The following is an 18537-nucleotide window of genomic DNA, read 5'->3' as shown; positions in this document are numbered from 1 at the left end:
CACGGATTTTATATATATATATATATATATATATATATATATATATATATATATATATATACATACACACACACATATAGCATTAGGTTTTTACTTAAGTATATGTTTTTGAATGCATGAAATAAATGTTGGCTTCTAATTCAAATATGATATTTAATAATTTAAACTAAGGAATAGCTCATGCATTTACCTAGATGTTATACTCTGTAGTAGTATAGAATCATATGAATACCTTGGTATTATGTAGGGAAGAATATTAAGTTACGGTGGGCAGTGTTGTATTTTTGATTATTATAACAATATAATTTAGTAGGATTTTATACAGAATTCAATAAGTTTTAATAATTTTTGCAGCTATAACTTTTGCATCAATACCTGTGGGTGAAATAAGCATGTTTTAAAGCAGTGTGAATATCTCTTTTGGAACTGAAAGCAGTATTTAACATACACTCTCAGTTTTGGGATGAGTTTTGTTTATACTTCTGCTTTCTGAGCTTCTTGGTGTTCATTAAGAGAATTGTCACAATTTTTTTCTTTTTTCTTTTCTTTTACTTCTTTGCTCAAGAGAGCAGAGTGACAGTGGAGGTGGTCAGAACTCTTCTTATACTTACATTCTGTGGAAAATACTTAGGTCAGGAAACCAGGGCAGGAGGTTCCAGAGGAACACATCTAAATACTCCTTAAACTCCACTGATGCACTGGAAAAAAGTCTTTGGTCTAGAACATGAGTCCCCAGTTTGGAGTTCACCAAGTTGTTGCAAAGAGGCAGTGAAAGGACCATGCATTCCCTGCATGCTTACTCTGGACCCACCCTGAGAGTGAACATTATGTAGTGATATGAATTTGTGAGCTAATACGAACACTGTTATAAAAAATTGGTTTGGAATATTTTATTTTTTTTTTTGCGTTATGCGGGCCTCTCACTGTTGTGGCCTTTCCCATTGCGGAGCACAGGCTCCGGACGCGCAGGCTCAGCGGCCATGGCTCACGGGCCTAGCTGCTCCGCGGGATGTGGGATCTTCCTGGACTGGGGCACGAGCCCGTATCCCCTGCATCGGCAGGCGGACTCTCAACCACTGCGCCACCAGGGAAGCCCCAGGTTTGGAATATTTTAAACAATATTTTATAAATAACCGAAATAGGAAAGATTTTATGGGAAGACCACTAGAGGTAAATAATAGATACAATTTCTCTGCTGTTTCAGGAATGAAAAATATTATTGGAATATTACTGGAAAAATATTACTGGAATTTCAGTTTTGAATAAAGGTATGAATTTAAAAGATGAAAAACAAATAACAAATCTAGCAGAAACAATAACAGCCCTCTTGTATCTAATTCTGGGACCACCATTATCCATACTATATTTATTTCTCGCAGCCACAGTTGTAAACCTCCATCAGTGGATGGAGCTGAAGATCCATCAGGTTAATTAACTTGCCAAAAGTTACTAAGGCATCAAAGGGCCAAGTTAGAATTCAAGTTCGGGGGGCGGGAAGGGTAAATTAGGGGTATAGGATTAACATATACACACTAATGTGTATAAAATATATAACCAACAAGGACCTACTCTATAGTATGGGAACTATACTCAATATTTTGTAAGAACCTGTAAGGAAAAAAGAATCTGAAAACGTATATATACAGATATATATACACACACACATATGTATATCTGAATCACCATGCTGTATACCTGAAACTAACATGACATTGTAAATCAACTCTACTTCAATAAAAAACAATAGATTTTTAAAAATTCAGTTCTAATACACTCCAAGAGCCAAACTACTTCCATAATAGCATATTATTATTTTTTCATAGATGGTTACTAGGTAGCAAACCTTACCAAATGTGGTATATATTGGGGGAAGCAGAGTGAAAGGAAATAATGGTAAAGGGATTTGTTGGTTAAAAAAAAATGTTGGACATCCAATCCAAAGCTTTGATTTCTTTCTTGAAAAGTCTGCCAACTAAGAAGAGGAAATGAGAAGAAAATGCCTAAAACTGACCTAAACATAGAACTGCTTTTCAAAGGCAAAGGGGTAACATGTATATTGATTTTCTAGCCAAAGAAGAATAAAGTCATATTTGACCTTTGTTTAGGAAACAACTCTGTTCCTTTCCATAAAGTAACTTCTTATTCTTCCTCTTTGGATTACTGCTTTTAAATTATATTCTATATTAAAGGTTAAAATATTTTCTGCCCATACAATGCATCTATAATTTACAGCCCATTGATACGCTTTTCTATTTTGCTCCAAATAGCATATTCCCACCTTAGGGTCTATTATTATGTCTGACAAAATTGAAATGAGAGCATTAAAAGTTTGAATTTAGTGAGGTGTGAGACCCTTAGGGCCTTTGCAATACATTCTTAAAAAGCTAACCCCATACAGTATTGAATTACTCCAGTGCCCTTGAGGATGTGTATTTTCTGTATTTCAAGTAATCTAATTCATGGCTCTTGTTTATATATACAAGTAGGGGACATTGCATGGTTACTATATCTGCCTTATTTTAAAAAAAGGATAGTTTTCTTTATTTTCTGTTAAATAGCATATGTATGCTTCATTCATATTAAATATATTGAAATGTAAGCCATTTTTACTGCAAATTTCAATCCTTTTATAAGTGTTCTGGATGCAGTTAATGTCATCATATTTCTCCCTAGTGTACATCTACGTCCTAGACTTAGTTTCTTAGTTTTAAGAATATTTTCTAATTTATAATATTTAATCATACATTTAGATAAAAATCAACAGGGTACTTAGTAACCAAAATACCTTCCTCAAATGTATAATCATACTATACAATTCAATTTTGATGAATCTCTTATAAATTTCATATTTCAGAATTTATTGTCTACAATACTGTGTGATGAGATTACAAAGAATATGAATTAAGTAAGATCTAACCCAGCAGAATGCCACCTACACCTACATAATAGTCTTCATAAGTTTAACATAATATGACTGAAGTTCTCATACTCTTCTTATTTTCTGAAAATAAATAAATGTGTCCTTGAAGTAACACTTTATTTTTCCTGCAATACTATATGTTTGGAATGCATACAATTTTCTCGAATTTTATATTGTATTCTATATATCTGTGTTTCCTAGATTCTTTTACTTGCAATTTTGAGGAATCTCTCATAAATCATGCCCATGAAAGCAAAATCAATAATGTTAAGAAAATTAAACATCAACTTCCTCTTCTAGTCTCTCTCATGAAAGTTGGAGAATTTTTTAAAACTGTTCATGGATGAAACCACCAACATTTTAAAACATGAGTGCCATATCGAAATAAGAAAGTTATTCTCTTAAAATGATTTTTAAACTTGCTCCCACTTGAATTCACCCAGACCAAAGGTTTTTGTAATGCAAGACATTGTTAAGTGGTCTGGAACAGTCAGTTGTCATTCTCAGGGCACCCTTTCTAGTAGAGCATTAACAGAAAAAATTCAATGCTTCGTTTTTCTGACGGACTAATACAAATTAATTTTTTTTTTCTGAATGTACAATATGGAAATGTGTTCTCATAAAAACATATTTAGAAGTTTGGGAAGTTGGCATGTATTACTGAAGGATGGCTATTCTGGGACACCAGGTACTGGGCAGAGGGCAGGAAATTAAAAGATAATGAGATTACACAAGTGGAAGTTACAGCGATGTCATGGGAACACTAATATACATTTTCACGCTGAGAGTTGAGGACGATCTGGCAGGCCATCAAGTCTCCTCTTGGCCTATAACTCTACTGGGAGAAAAGGTGAAAGCGTTTGGGGATCCACATTTCAGTTCCTAAGATTAAGACAAAAATACAACTTCAGGAGGAGGACCAGTGCCAAGATGAGACACTTGGGAAGTCAGAGTAATAATCATGAGAGCATAAGCACATGGCATTAGATAAATTCCTCTTTGAAAGAATCTCCCTAGAGATTTTAATTGATAATCTAGTTTAAGGTTTTCTTTTTGGTATGTTTAATTTATATTCAGTGTCCTGAATTTAAGGGCAGAAAAAATATCCAGAACTGGGGAAGAGGGCATGGTGTAACTGAGAGGGGTGATGAGAAGTCACAAAGGCAAAGGATTTGGAGGAGGGAGATACAATTCCCTGTCTGTGATATGAAGGGCGTCTCTCTACCTGCTGGTACAGAAAGGGTATCTTTTACATTGGAGATTTATTTCCTGCTTTCAGGGGGGAAAAAGGGGGTCAGAGTGTTCTTTTGCACTGGCTGTTTCTTAAGTAACTTTAATTCAAAATCATCGATATGTCAAAGTGGCATATTTGGGGACAGCTTGTGTTGAACTTCATCAGCCTTTAATTAAGATGGCTATCCTATGCCATGTGCTGTGCTTAAACTTTTATTGTAGGACCTCCGAACTTCACAACAACACTGAAAACATTGTTTTTATTTTATTGATGATAAAAACTGAGTGAAAGCAATGCTAAGTTGGGTCTTTCACAGATTTATCATGACCATTAATGGATGTGGAAATAGAGGGATAAAAGGGCATGTTGCTCAGCTGAGCTCGCATAGCCAGGCTGCTGCAGGGCAGCCCCAGCTGCAGGTGGTCCATCAGGAGACCTCTCCTCACACCCACAGACTTCAGGGCCGTTGTCTCTGTCAGATTCCTCCTAATGCCTGATGGGAGCACCTGGATCCTCTCCTAGACTACTGAGAGGAAAGGGGTAAGACCCGGTTAACAAATGAGAATGGCTGACCTTGAGAGGGCTTTCTAAGGACAAAATGGACCTGACATTGACTTAGTGTATGCCTTAGGCAGCCCTGGCAGCAGGAGTTGGCATGGCGGGGTGTCTAATCAGGCCAATTCCTAGCCCCTGAAGGTTTTTAATTTCTGAAAAGCCAAGTCATTATCTCAGGTGAACTACAGATGTGATTAGGAAGAAGAGAAGACTGCAGGCTTAGCAAAAATTACGATCATACTGGAAAGAAATTTACTTATTCAGAAAAAAGTGCCCTGGCAAACAGCTGAGATGTACAACAGTGAAAACTTAGTTATGCAGTTATTTTAAATTGCACAAAGAAGACTTGTGACATCAGGAGGATGAAGCACCTTCAATTTAGAACTCTTGAGAAATCATGGACATGAAGACCGCTTGGGTAAGAATGTGTATGCGCATTATAGTTAGGACAGAATGCGTGGAGTAAAACTCAAGTGAAGTGGGAGCCTGTGAGGTATTAGTTTGCCTACCAGTTCCTGCCCTTACAAATTATGCAATCTTTTACAAATGACTTATCCTTTCTGATTAAAATTTTATTATTATTACTATTATTATTTTGCTTATGTAAAATAGTGGATGATATTGCTAATCAAACGTCCCTCAGATCTCTTCTTTCACAAGTAGTATTTTTGCAAAGATAATTTTCTCATAATAGTAAATGTGGTACCATTCATTAAAATAATATTTTATTGTCCTGTACATATATATAATACAGTGCATATAATGTATTGCAGAGTTATTAAGAAGATAGGATTTAGGGCTTCCCTGGTGGTGCAGTGGTTGAGAGTCCACCTGCCGATGCAGGGGACACGGGTTCATGCCCCAGTCTGGGAATATCCCACATGCCGCGGAGCGGCTGGGACCGTGAGCCATGGCTGCTGAGCCTGCGCGTCTGGAGCCTGTGCTCCACAACGGAAGAGGCCACAACAGTGAGAGGCCCGCGTACCGAAAAAAAAAAGAAGACAGGATTTAGAGTCAAATTCATGGATTCAACTCCAGTATTTACCAGCTTGTTCCTCAGTACAAGTTGCCTCTCTACCTAAGCCTATGTTCTCTCTTTTTCTTTTTCTTTCTTTTTTTCTTCTCCTTTCTTTCCTTCATTTTTTTTCTCATTTCTTTTCTCTTTTTTTTTTTTTTGCAGTACGCGGGCCTCTCACTGTTGTGGCCTCTCCCGTTTTGGAGCACAGGCTCCGGACGCGCAGGCTCAGCGGCCATGGCTCACGGGCCCAGCCGCTCCGTGGCATGTGGGATCTTCCCAGACCAGGGCACGAACCCATGTCCCCTGCATCGGCAGGTGGACTCTCAACCACTGTGCCACCAGAGAAGCCCTCTCATTTCTTTTGTTTTCCCTTCTCTTTTCTCTTGTCTTCTTTTATTTTCAAGCCTTGGTTTTCTGACCTATAAATTGATACTAGTGCTTAGGGATAACAAGGATGTATTTATTAGTATGGAAAACTCATATGTTAGAGAAGGAAAGTTAAAGAACAAAGTAAGTAGAAATTAAATTGAGTCAAATAGTAAATTTAGAGAAGACTGTATAGATCATAAAAATTATGGAGCAATAAATAAAATAATGGAGTGAAACTAAGATTTGGGGTTCATGATCAAAAAGGTGAGTTGAGCCAAGAGTAGAGTTGAGATCTAACCAAGTGGAGCAGAGGGTCCACCAGAACCTGAACTTCACTCACTCACTCCTAGTTGCTCGGCAAAAATCGCCAACCCTATTCTAGTAATATTATAATGAGAAAGAAAACATCAGAAGAGGTAATAAGTAGTAATTGGGGGAAGAATTGCACTTTTATTATCTCTTTCCTGGTGTGAGATCTGAGAAGGTATTTGGGAGCAATTTGTGTTACAGACAAAAGATCCGGTTATAAATAAAATAATTTGAATCATGTGCCAAAGAGTTAAATTGAGGCTGTGTTCCCAAGAGCTTCTCTGTACACAGCTGACGCTCTTCCTCTCACTGAAGCTGGGTGATTATAAGTAATGAAGTCATGTATCTACATTGTTTTGCTTTTTTCACACTTGGGAACTGCTGTCTTGAACAAGGAATTCACAGAAACATATTCTTCCAGTTGCTAGAATAAATTGGGTTGAGACTTGAAATATTTTAGCTCTTTGCTGCTTAAAATGTTTTCCATGTACTTTAATTGCCTAGAGAACTGGGCTCACATACAGCAGGTAATAGTAGTAGAAAATGAAGCCAACAACTATTTTGTAGGGTGTGGCTATGAGGCGCTAAGGTGAAAACGATTGTACAAGCCTGTCACCACGCCTGTGTCGAAGATGAACAAAGCTAGTTACGTGTTAAGGACAGATTTTAATCAGTAATACAATGTTGCAATAGGGAAAAGAGTCCAGTATGAATTGAATTGAATTGCATTGAATCGAATTGGGATGTGCAATGAGGTGACTGGGCATTTTTAAAGACGAATGAAGGAATAGAGTTACAGAGAGTTAGTGTAAATGCTATTCGAACAAACGTGTCAGTTCACTGGAGATTATGGAAGTTAGGATTCTTTTCTCCCATGGACACTGTGAGACAGAGGCCCTATCTTTCCTGATGATCACATTTCAAAGGAAAGCCTTCTTAGGTCACTCTTGAGTTATAGGAGGTACATATACATCTCAAAGAGACAGAGGACAGAGTCACAATTTTAAGCCCTTTTCAGCAAATGTTTTAAGAAAGTAAGGTTAGTAGCCTCTGGTCAAGGGTTGGCTAGAACAAGCAGTAAATTCTTGTGGCAACCTTGAGCTTCCTCGGGCAGGCACTTTAAGGGGAAGTGCTATCATCCTAGATATGCAGCCTTGAGCTGTTAGAAGCCGTGTTAGCATTTAAGCCTTTTAGTGTGAGTAAAAAAAGGGAGACTAGGTGAAAGCATTTTTTTGCTGAGCATCTGGAGTTTTTATAGGCCAAGTTTGATGTCTACTCAAATAGAGGGCTCAGAGGAACTTGGCTAGAATTTGACTGAGGAGAGAATCTGTGTTACCTGGCACATAGTAAGTGCACAGAAAATGCTGTATATCATCACTATTAGCTAATTGACTGTTTTCTGTAATCTTATGAGTTTTGTTAATCTTTTAATTAAAACTGCTTATTTAAGGTCACAGCTTTTCACTACATCCTTTTCTCTAGCTCCTTCTGGTCCTCTCACCCATCATCTTCACAGCGTAAGATCATGAACACAGGGAAAAACATCAAAAGAACTAGTTAGACTGAAATTCACTGGTGCCTGGCCCACACTCTTATCACAATATCACCTAGAATCTTAAGATAGTTTCAAAATGGCTTCCCTGCCACCAGTATTGTCACTTCCTAGATATGCTCCAAAATAATACCATATTTGAGGCTTCCCTGGTGGTGCAGTGGTTGAGAGTCCGCCTGCCAGTACAAGGGATGCAGGTTCATGCCCCGGTCCGGGAAGATCCCACATGCCACGGAGCAGCTGGGCCCGTGAGCCATGGCTGCTGAGCCTACGCGTCCGTAGCCTGTGCTCCGCACAGGAGAGGCCACAACAGTGAGAGGCCCACGTAGCGAAAAAAAAAAAAAAAAAAAACCATATTTGCCTTTCTAATCAAAAATTTGATTTTTCACGCACTGCTGCAAATTCAAAACACACAATCATACTCCTTAGCTTAGCATAGATATCCTTTCATGAGTATATACCTACCCTACTTTTCAGCTTCTTATTTTGCCTTTTATCCTCTTGTACTTATTTTATCATCACTCTTTGAATAGCATTTGGCCTGAATAGCTATCCTCAATCAATTCTCCACACTCTAATAAAATAAACTCTCTCATTCTTCAAGATCTTCATATAGATGACCTCCTCTTTCAAGTTTTCCTTGACTCCAAGATATAGCATCTTCTAGGCTTGTACTTTAAAAATATTCTGTGGATAATCTAGTAATGGTATTTGACAAATTATACTGGGATGTGTCTCTGTAAGTATGTATTTCTTTCCACAATATCTGAGTGCTAGAAAGGCAAGGGTTTCTTTGTTCCTCAGTTCCTCAGATTAGCAAGGGCTCTGATACACAGTAAACACTCAATATATGGCAAATAAATGAATGGATACATGTAAAAATGAGTAACAAGAGCAGAAAATGTTACAAAACTTCATTGAATGCTTATGCAGTATGAATCTGTGAGCTTGACACTGCAGCTACAAATACAAATGGGGAAGCATTTAGGTAGGGTTTTGAATGCTTTTCTCATTATTTAAAGTAATATGTTCCCAACTGAACTTGAACCTGGGTAAATTTGTGCTCTATCATTAACTACTTTTTCTTGGAGGATTGTTATCTAGGGTTTTCTGTACAGCAAAGTATAAAAATCACAGAATGGAAAACAATTTGATTTGGTGGGAAAATCCTTGCAAGCTTCAGGTCCCAAACTCATTATTTATTTACTACTGGAGGCTGTAATCTTTACTCCAAAGAACTGCCCCATCATTTAGAAGTCTTAAATCTGCTGTTGAAAAATAACATACAAACCAGGGATGGTGATCTGCCTGAATCAAATTTGGCTTAAGACAAACCTAGGTCTAGTCCTGTAACAAGAGCAAATGAATGAAAAGGTACAGACAGCACCAATGCTGCTCTTCCAGGCAGCTGATGCTGACCCTCCTCAAGCATCGTTATTCAGCATAAGGAACTTAAATAAGGCAGGTCACTGCACACTCATTCTTTGAGCCTCAGTGACCTGTGAAGGCCTGGACCTAGTGACCTCTACACCTCTACAGGAATATCCTGGTTTGTGGATGATGAAACATTTAGGGGCTTGATATTTCCAAGTTACTATTTAAAGCTTTTTTGATAGACACTGTAAAATTGTTTCTGGTATCGGACAGGAACGTCTGTGCATTGAGTGATGTTCATTTCAAGCACCAATGGTATGACCTTAAGCTGTTATTTGTTTTCTGAGGTTCAATATGCTACTCCAAAAGATTACTTCCCTTTCTCAAAGGCTATCATTGAAATTTTATTATTCTTATATTCAAAAACTAGAAATTAAAAAAGCCTCTGGAGGGCTTCCCTGGTGGCGCAGTGGTTGAGAGTCCGCCTGCCGATGCAGGGGACACGGGTTCGTGCCCCGGTCCGGGAAGATCCCACATGCCGCAGAGCGGCTGGGTCCGTGAACCATGGCCGCTGAGCCTGCGCGTCCGGAGCCTCTGCTCCGCAACGGGAGAGACCACAACAGCGAGAGGCCCACGTACCGCCAAAAAATAAAAAATAAAAAAAAATAAGCCTCTGGAGGTCAGAAATTGAGAGAGTGAATTGCTCATTGAGAGGTTAAAGCTGTGTGTGGGTTTACTGTTGTCATTAGAAATGGATCCTTAGACCTGTCCTCTCCTGCACCCAAAATAGGGTAATATGAATGTGTTCTTCTCCAAAAAAAAAATATGAACGTTCTTTTATCTTTTAAGAACAAGTTAAATCATTCATAATGTGGTGTGAATCATAAAGAAACATAATCTCGTGTTTGTGTTAAGGAGGAAACGTGTACCTCTAAAAATGTACAGTGTCATGTGAAGAGAAAATTCCTCCTGAATATTGCTTGTTTTTTCCTTCCTGCTAATTTTAGAGGTGTTACCACACAAAACCTGCCTGCATTCAAGATGCAGTGATTGCCAGTGTTTCAATCAGATGGTACTGATAGAAGTGTGATGAGTTTGTACCAATAACACATTTAAAAATAATTTGTACTAAAAATATGCTCTGTAAGACTTAATTAACATCCAGAGTTCCCAGTTTATACACGAGATATAAACAGAAAATATATTTTAAAATCTTTATTGCAAGCTTGTATGAAAATGAATGTATAAATGAGGAAGAGGGTTGTGTAAGGCCATTTGCTAACTAGACAGCTTGGCTAAAAGGGATGTAGACCAGGAGAGGAGTGGGTGACAGATGTGATTTTTATCACCTGTGACCCCATGACTCTTATCATAAGTGGGCCAGATCACAGTAAATTTACCATTTTTTCTATGTCTTCTATGGTCAGATCAGAGGATGAAGCCATTGCACTGTAACTGGGTTGTTATACCTGGGGAATTTGGACCTCAGGAAAATAGGTAGGAAGAGGGGATAATGCAATTTTAAAGTCTAAATGGCATCCACAGCCTTATAACTCTGTGCTAAATCCGTATCAGTATCAGGGCATCCTCCACTAACAGGACTGTCTCCCTCCTCTGCCTGTTGGCCCATCCTCAAGATGCCAAGCTGACTGAGAGAGCCACAGAATTACAGTGCGGCGGCAGCGGGACGAAGCGCGCGCCCAGGTCCCTGTCACGAGAAGGAGGAGGTTGTGATGCGCGGAGGCGAAATGGCTGCCGGAAACAAGCCGGAAGAGCGTTTCCCAAAGTGTATTGTGCGGAATTAGCACCTGCTGCGTTCTCAACACCGTGCCACCTATAGATGATCATGGGAATAGCAATAGTCATGTAAAAATCTTTTCACCGAAAAAGCTGCTTGAGTGTCTGACGAAATGTTCAAGTTTACCCAAAGAGAGGCACCGTTGGAACACTAATGAGAGATTATGATGTAGCAGTCCCTTTGGATTTCTTTTTCATAATGTGTGACCCTTCACCTTTGATCCCCTGACATGCATTACCTTGGTAACCATTTCATTTTTTAATTTAATTTCATTTTTTGATTTTGGTGTACAAGCTGTAATATTTCATTTCTCGAAGTGTAACTGGCTGATTTCCTTAAATAGAGATACCCCTCTGAACGATAAATTTGCAAAATGCTGTCTTTATTTTCTGTATTAAAATTGATTTCAATATTAAAAATAAAGTGTAATCTGTGTTTTCATCCTTTAAAAAAAAAACACAGGGCTTCCCTAGTGGCGCAGTGGTTGAGAATCTGCCTGCCAATGCAGGGGACATGGGTTCGAGCCCTGGTCTGGGAAGATCCCACATGTCGCGGAGCAACTGGGCCCGTGAGCCACAATTACTGAGCCTGCGCGTCTGGAGCCTGTGCTCCACAGAGAACAAGAGAGGCAGCGATAGTGAGAGGCCCGCGCACGGTGATGAAGAGTGGACCCCGCTTGCCACAACTAGAGAAAGCCCTCGCACAGAAACGAAGACCCAACACAGCCATAAATTAATTAATTAATTTTAAAAAAATTAAAAAAAAAACTTACCTGCAGAAGTGGCTTGGCCGTGGGGAGAGTTACTGAAGATGAAGATGGAAAATATCAAACATGTTTCCCTAGGAAAGTAAATCCTCCTCCAACCTACTGTCCTCTAGTGCTTGCATGTGTTCACCTGGTTTTCTTCTCTAGCGCATATTCTGTGGTCTCCTGAAAGGTGGGGACCAATTTAATTCTGGGCCTGGCATGAAATAGTACACAGTGAATGTGGACAGAAGAAAGAATGTACAGGGAGAGTGATGAGAGAGCATAGGAGGAAAAAAACGGAGAAAAGGGGAAGAGGAAGAAAGACATTTAGGAAGGAGATACTTTAGCTTGATTGTCTTAAGTCACCATCTATTGTGTTCCCCCAAATGCCCCCTTTCAAATCTGCTTGTCATATCAGAGATGTCCAAGAAATAGCACCTGTTTAAGCAGATGTTTTTAAAACACTTTGTATATAAATTAGCAGATTTAATTTTTAGCTGTGGAGGAATGCTATGTGGTAGGTATCGTAAGAATGGTAAATATTATCTTCTTTATAAAAAGAGAAACAAAATCTCATAGAGTATAACACTAGATTACAAATTCTGTTCTGCTGGATTCTACCTAGTTTTCAAGGTTCTGTTTGATCTCATCTCCTTCAGGATGCCCACCACAACAGCTCTAGTTCACAGTGCTTTCTTGGGTCTCTGAAAAAACACTAGAAAATAGGATTTAGTCCTTATCCAAATATTGCTTCTTAGCTTTGATTATGTTTTGTTCATGCACCTTCTTTCCATCTAGATAACAAACCCTTGGGGTATGCCATATTTTCAAACATCTGACAAAGAAAAGGAACTTAATAATCATTCTTTGATTGGTGGACCAGGGAGCATCACATAATATAGAATTACAGGGAAATATACATCATTTAAATAGATTCTGATTCGAATGCTTATCAAGGACCTAGAACTCTAGAAAATTTTCAAGTTTGGTGGGTGTTCTCCTGCCATGCTTATCTTTACCTTGAGTATATTTCAATATCTGTGTTTCTTAGACTATGCATGATCTCTGCTTTATACCAACGGAGTCACTTCCAGTGCTTCTCCCTTTAAATGTATCTTCTAATTGGCTATCAGCACATTCTTTCCATAATTAGTCTACAGCAGTCACTTGCTTAAATCACCTCGGTGGTACCCTGGAGATTAGAGAATAGTTCAAATTCCTCGGTTCATCATCCATAGAACTTGCCATTCTCAAAATGCTTAATCTAATTTCATGGTTCTCTGTCTTCTTCCAGTGTCCAAGATACTTTTTCTTTACAGTCCAAACTTTAACTATCCTTTAAGATCAAACTCAACTGCTACATCCTTTCCAAAGACTTCTCTGGCTCGCGAGCTCTAGAGCCCGCGAGCCACAACTACGGAGTCCACATGCCTAGAGCCCGTGCTCTGCAACAAGAGAGGCCACCGCAATGAGAAGCCCGCGCACTGCAATGAAGAGCAGCCCCCGCTCACCGCAACTAGAGAAAGCCCGCGCACAGCAACGAAGACCCAACGCAGCCAAAACTAAATAAATAAAATAAAAATTTATTAAAAAAAAGTGAGGGTAATAACAGAACCTTCCACATAGAGTGAGGTGATCCATGCAAAACCCTTAGAACAGTCACAGAATAAGTGCTCAAAGAATAATAACTACTATTAGTATTGTTATTACTGGTCAGGGAAATTTTTTAAAGGAGATGGATGAATGCTTCTTATGAATCCTTAGAAGGATGAAGAAAGAAGAGCTAAGGGAATAATTTTATACATTACATTGCTAGCCATTAGGTTCAGCCCAATATCAAAACCCATCAAAATTCTACGTGGTGGTTATTTTGATGAACATTTTTTTTTATAAATTTATTTATTTTATTTATATTTGGCTGTGTTGGGTCTTTGTTGCTGTGTGCAGGCTTTCTCTACTTGTGGCTCGCGGGCTCTAGAGCGCAGGCTCAGCAGCCGTGGCTCGCGGGCTCAGCCGCTCCGCGGCATGTGGGATCCTCCCGGACCAGGGCTCGAACCCGTGCCCCCTGCATTAGCAGGCAGACTCCCAACCACTGCGCCACCAGCGAAGTCCCTTGATGCACATTTTTACAGATGTGGAAACCGGCCCAAAGAAGTTAAGAAAGTTTCTCGGAAGTATTGTCCAGTAAGAAGCAAAGATGGAAATCAAATGTTACAGTTCTGATTTCACATTTTGCACCTATTACTCTACATAGGGATGCCTGCTTCCTGCCCGTTTACTCATAATAAGATGTGAGTCACTAGGACTGTTAAGGCAGTGCACTGTTAAAGCAGAATCTGAGCTCTTCTCTGCCCACTCATCTAAAATGCCTTTTGTTCTGATGGCACAGTCTTTACAACTGGTAATGGAAGAGAAAGGGAAACGTATTCATTTCAATTTTATTTTAAAGGAATGTTAGAGTGAGTTAGGTTGGGGGAAGAATTTTGTCTTTTGACCAGTGTAACTAGACAATTTTAATCTTGAATTCTTTTTGAGAACACTGTCAGGCTCCAAGGAGCAGAACTAGAATACAGTCACTTCTCTCAATATGTGTTTAGGGATTGCAATAAAATGAAAATTTCTACCCAATAGAAAGCACACTTTGAATTACTGATGGTCTGACACTCTTGTGTGGGTTTTCCCTTTTAGTGCTGAGTTACATGCAAATTTGGTGATGTTAAAAAGTCGTATTATGCCGTTTTAGAAAAGGGGTAAACAGTGAGATTCTGAGTTCATGATAATTGAATTTTAAACATTCCCCAATTTTTCTTCCTTATCTTAAAGTTTCACCTTCATATCCTGCGGCCATCTGCAGTGTCTCAATGTAACAGTCCATCAGCTTGATTTTAAGCCTATTCTGTGCACGCCTCAAGCATAAACATGCCTATCTACCAGGCCAGCTCAGAAAAATACTTACTTTGGAAAAATCTAATTAGTTACTGTCCATTATCTGTGTATGATAACCTCTGGCCGTGCACCTTAGTTAGGAAAGACCTTGAATTGCTTCTTCTGGAGGGCGTTATTTGAGGTTAATTTTCACTTTTGTTTATTATTACACTGTTTCATCACCTGGAAATTACTCTGAAAATACCTGGAGGAATAACCAGTTCCATGTTAAAGTACTCTTCTCCGTAACAAGAGAGCATAATTATGTATTCATATGTCCATATTTATAATTTGGTTTCATAACAGAACACACATGTAATTTCACAAAAATCTATCTGCATTGCATTTGTACAATTTAAAAGAAACTTGACGATTTCTTACTTCAGTGAATTTTGAACTATAGGCATATCAGTATTTTATTATCATCTGCTTTACCATTAACAGCAAATTCAAAAAGAATGACTCCATACAGCCCATTCTACAACATTTTGACCCAGCACGTGTATGCTTTTTCCCCAGAGACTCTTTTACCCAGATAATTTACCAGTTACAAGTTGAATGTGCTACCAACAAGTTTTTTAGCTTTTAAATAATACTTTTTTTCTTTGTATCTAAGGTATTTTATTCGCAGAATCTGACAATTTTAGTATTACCTAAATCTTCCAGAATCCAAATTCAACATTAGTCCCCAAACCCAAATTGAATTTTTCTTCCAGTTTTATTGAGATAAAATCGACATACAGTACTGTATAAGTTTAAGGTGTATAGCATAATAACTTGACTTACATACATTATGAAATTATTATCACACTAAGTACAGTGAACACTCATCTCATATAGATACAAAATTAAAGAAAAAAATTTTTCCTTATGATGAGAAATCTTAGGATTTACTTTCTTAACAACTTTCAAATATAACATACAGCAGTTTTAATTATATTTATAATGTTGTACGTTACATCCTTTGTACTTACTTATCTTATACCTGGGAGTTTGTACCTTTTGACTGCTTTCATTCAGTTCCCCAACCCTCCACCTCTGGTTACCACAAATCTGACCTCTTTTTCTTTTCTTTTTTTTTTTTTTTAATATCTTTACTGAAGTATAATTGCTTTACATTGTTTTGTTAGTTTCTGCTGTATAACAAAGTGAATCAGCTATACATATACATATATCCCCATATCCCCTCCCTCTTGTACCTCCCTCCCACCCTCCCTATCCCACCCCTCTAGGTGGTCACAAAGCACTGAGCTGCTGATCTCTTTTTCTATGTTTGTTTGTTTGTTTGTTTGTTTTTGAAGTGTAGTTGACCTACAATATTATGTTAGTTCCTGGTACACAACATAGTGATTTGATGTTTCTATACGTTTAAAAACGAACACCACAATAAATCTAGTTACAATATGTCATCATACAAAGATATTACATAGTTATTGATTATGTGCCTCACACTGTACATTTCACACTTATAACTCACCAAACTTATTTTGCAGCTGGGAGTTCGTACCTCTTAATCTCCATCACCTATTTCTTGCCTCCCCCTACTCTCTTCCCCTCTGGCAACCAACTGTTTGTTATTTGTGTCTGTAGCTCTGTTTCTGTTCTGTTATCTTTGTTTTTTGTTTGTTTGTTTTTAAGATTCCACATATAAGTGATAACATACAGGATTTGTCTTTCTCTCTTTCAGGCATATTTCCAAAACACAATTCACTTTTCCATCCAAGAAGTAATGTCTTATAAATTACTCTTGCATCTTGATCAAATAAAAGATCCTGAAAATAGGGACTTCCCTGGTGGCGCAGTGGTTGGGAATCTGCCTGCCAATGCAGGCAGGGGTTGGAGACACGGGTTGGAGCCCTGGTCTGGTAGGATCCCACATGCCACAGAGCACCTGGGCACGTGCACCATAACTACTGAGCCTGTGCTCTAGAACCCCCAAGCCACAACTACTGAGTCCTCATGCCACAACTACTGGGCCCGTGTGCCTAGAACCCATGCTCCGCAACAAGAGAAGCCACTGCAATGAGAAGCCTGCACACCACGGCGAAGAGCAACCGCCGCTCAGCACAACTAGAGAAACCCTGCGCGCAGCAACGAAGACCCAGTGCAGCCAAAAATAAATAAATAAAATAAATAAATTAAAAAAAAAAGATCCTTAAACTAAATTTGTCTTAGTCAGGAAACTCAGCAACAGAGCTAGAATATCAACTTGAATGAAGTTTTCAATTACTTATATTTTAAATGGAGTTGGTCTACTATTGCTTAGATTTCAGACTCTAAAATATCATTTCCCTCTTAATGGGACCAGGACCCCTGTTTGTGACAGGATAAACCTACAACGTCCCATCATTCCAGAAGCTATCAGAGTAGGAAGGTCATGTCAAAAGGACTTAGGACCAATTCAAAGAAACTTCCTGTCAACCTCCAACCAAAAAAGAAAGCAGTGAGGAACAAACAAAATGAAATAGAAAACATGGTGTTTTAATATAGATCATTCCATATTTAGTGTAAAAAAGAAAAAAAAGTTGGTCACCTTATAAGCATGCTAGAAGCATGCTAGACAAGTAACTTGTTATTTTAAAAAGTATAAAACATAAGTAATGCCTTTGCCAGCAGGGTAACTGAATAATTGATTACAGAAAATTTCTTATTTATGGAAGTATTACAGCTGATAGTGAAGAATAGATGATAGCATATCACCAGTTTTCAACCCTGCAGTGGGCCACAGTGGATCTAGGCAATGATCATCAATGGCTGCTAACTTCACAGAACATTCCGGAGAAACTTAAGAACCTTCTGCATATCAATAGTTTACATTCTAGGTTTATGGTGTTAATAATGGAGGAAACTGCACCTGAGCTCTGAATGTAGAGCATTTCCTAGGAGTTTGTTGTTCCTGTTTAAACATATCAGCACAGTGGATCTGTTTTTCCTTCCTTTCTCCAGCCAGCTTCTGCTTGTAAACATAGAATTTGTATGTCATCATGAATAGAGCAGGAAAACCCAAAGGACTACAACCTAATTGTAATTTCTAGTTTCTACAATATCTCTTCTGACTGTTATTAAGTTTCAGTCTCTACTGAGACTCGTCTGGTTCACACTCACCATAACTTCATCTCTGAACAATGGCAGTAGCCACCTGACTGTTCTTTTATCTACTCTGCCACCAGAATTGGCTTTCAAGATCACTGGGACTGTCGCAATACTTCATTTTGCAGAAATTTCCCAAGATTTTGTCCATAGAATGCACCTATACCAACTTCTTCTGGACTTAATTCTTTCCATTTTACATTCTGTTACGTCCCTCATTGTAATTTACACTCTCAGTAGAGTCAACTATGCCCCAGGTCTCATGTGATCACATGTGCTATTCCGTAAGCCTCGACTACTCTCACACCTAGTTGTATCTTGTAGATTTCAACTTATTAAAACATTTCATGTGCGTGTGTGTATATGCATGCGCACACACATGGGCTAATATCTGAAACTGTAAAAAGTTGGATACTTGCAATAGGAAAGCATTTATTAATGGGCTTGAAGTCTGTTTCTGCTCCAATGCATGTGTCCGTAATGCACATTGGCTCATATCCAATTAGTATATAGAATATTGACGCCAATAAAGTCTAGAAGTCAAGCTGATTTATTCACAATTTTTTCCATTAATATTATTATGCTCCAATTTAGAGCAGCTAAATGCAACATACACAAAGGCAGCTGAACGCAAACCATAGAGGA

General features: G+C 38.5%; 1 pseudogene; it reads left to right on the top strand.

Annotated features, from left to right (window-relative positions):
- Positions 1-11065: 11065 nt before the first annotated feature.
- Positions 11066-11541, top strand: LOC101325692 (calmodulin-binding transcription activator 1 pseudogene; annotated as a pseudogene).
- The last annotated feature ends 6996 nt before the right edge of the window (positions 11542-18537 follow it).

Source organism: Tursiops truncatus, chromosome 14 (assembly GCF_011762595.2).
Source record: "Tursiops truncatus isolate mTurTru1 chromosome 14, mTurTru1.mat.Y, whole genome shotgun sequence".
NCBI lineage: Eukaryota > Metazoa > Chordata > Mammalia > Artiodactyla > Delphinidae > Tursiops > Tursiops truncatus.
The sequence above is the reverse complement of the archived record's forward strand: the minus strand, read 5'-3'. Positions and strand labels throughout refer to the sequence as shown.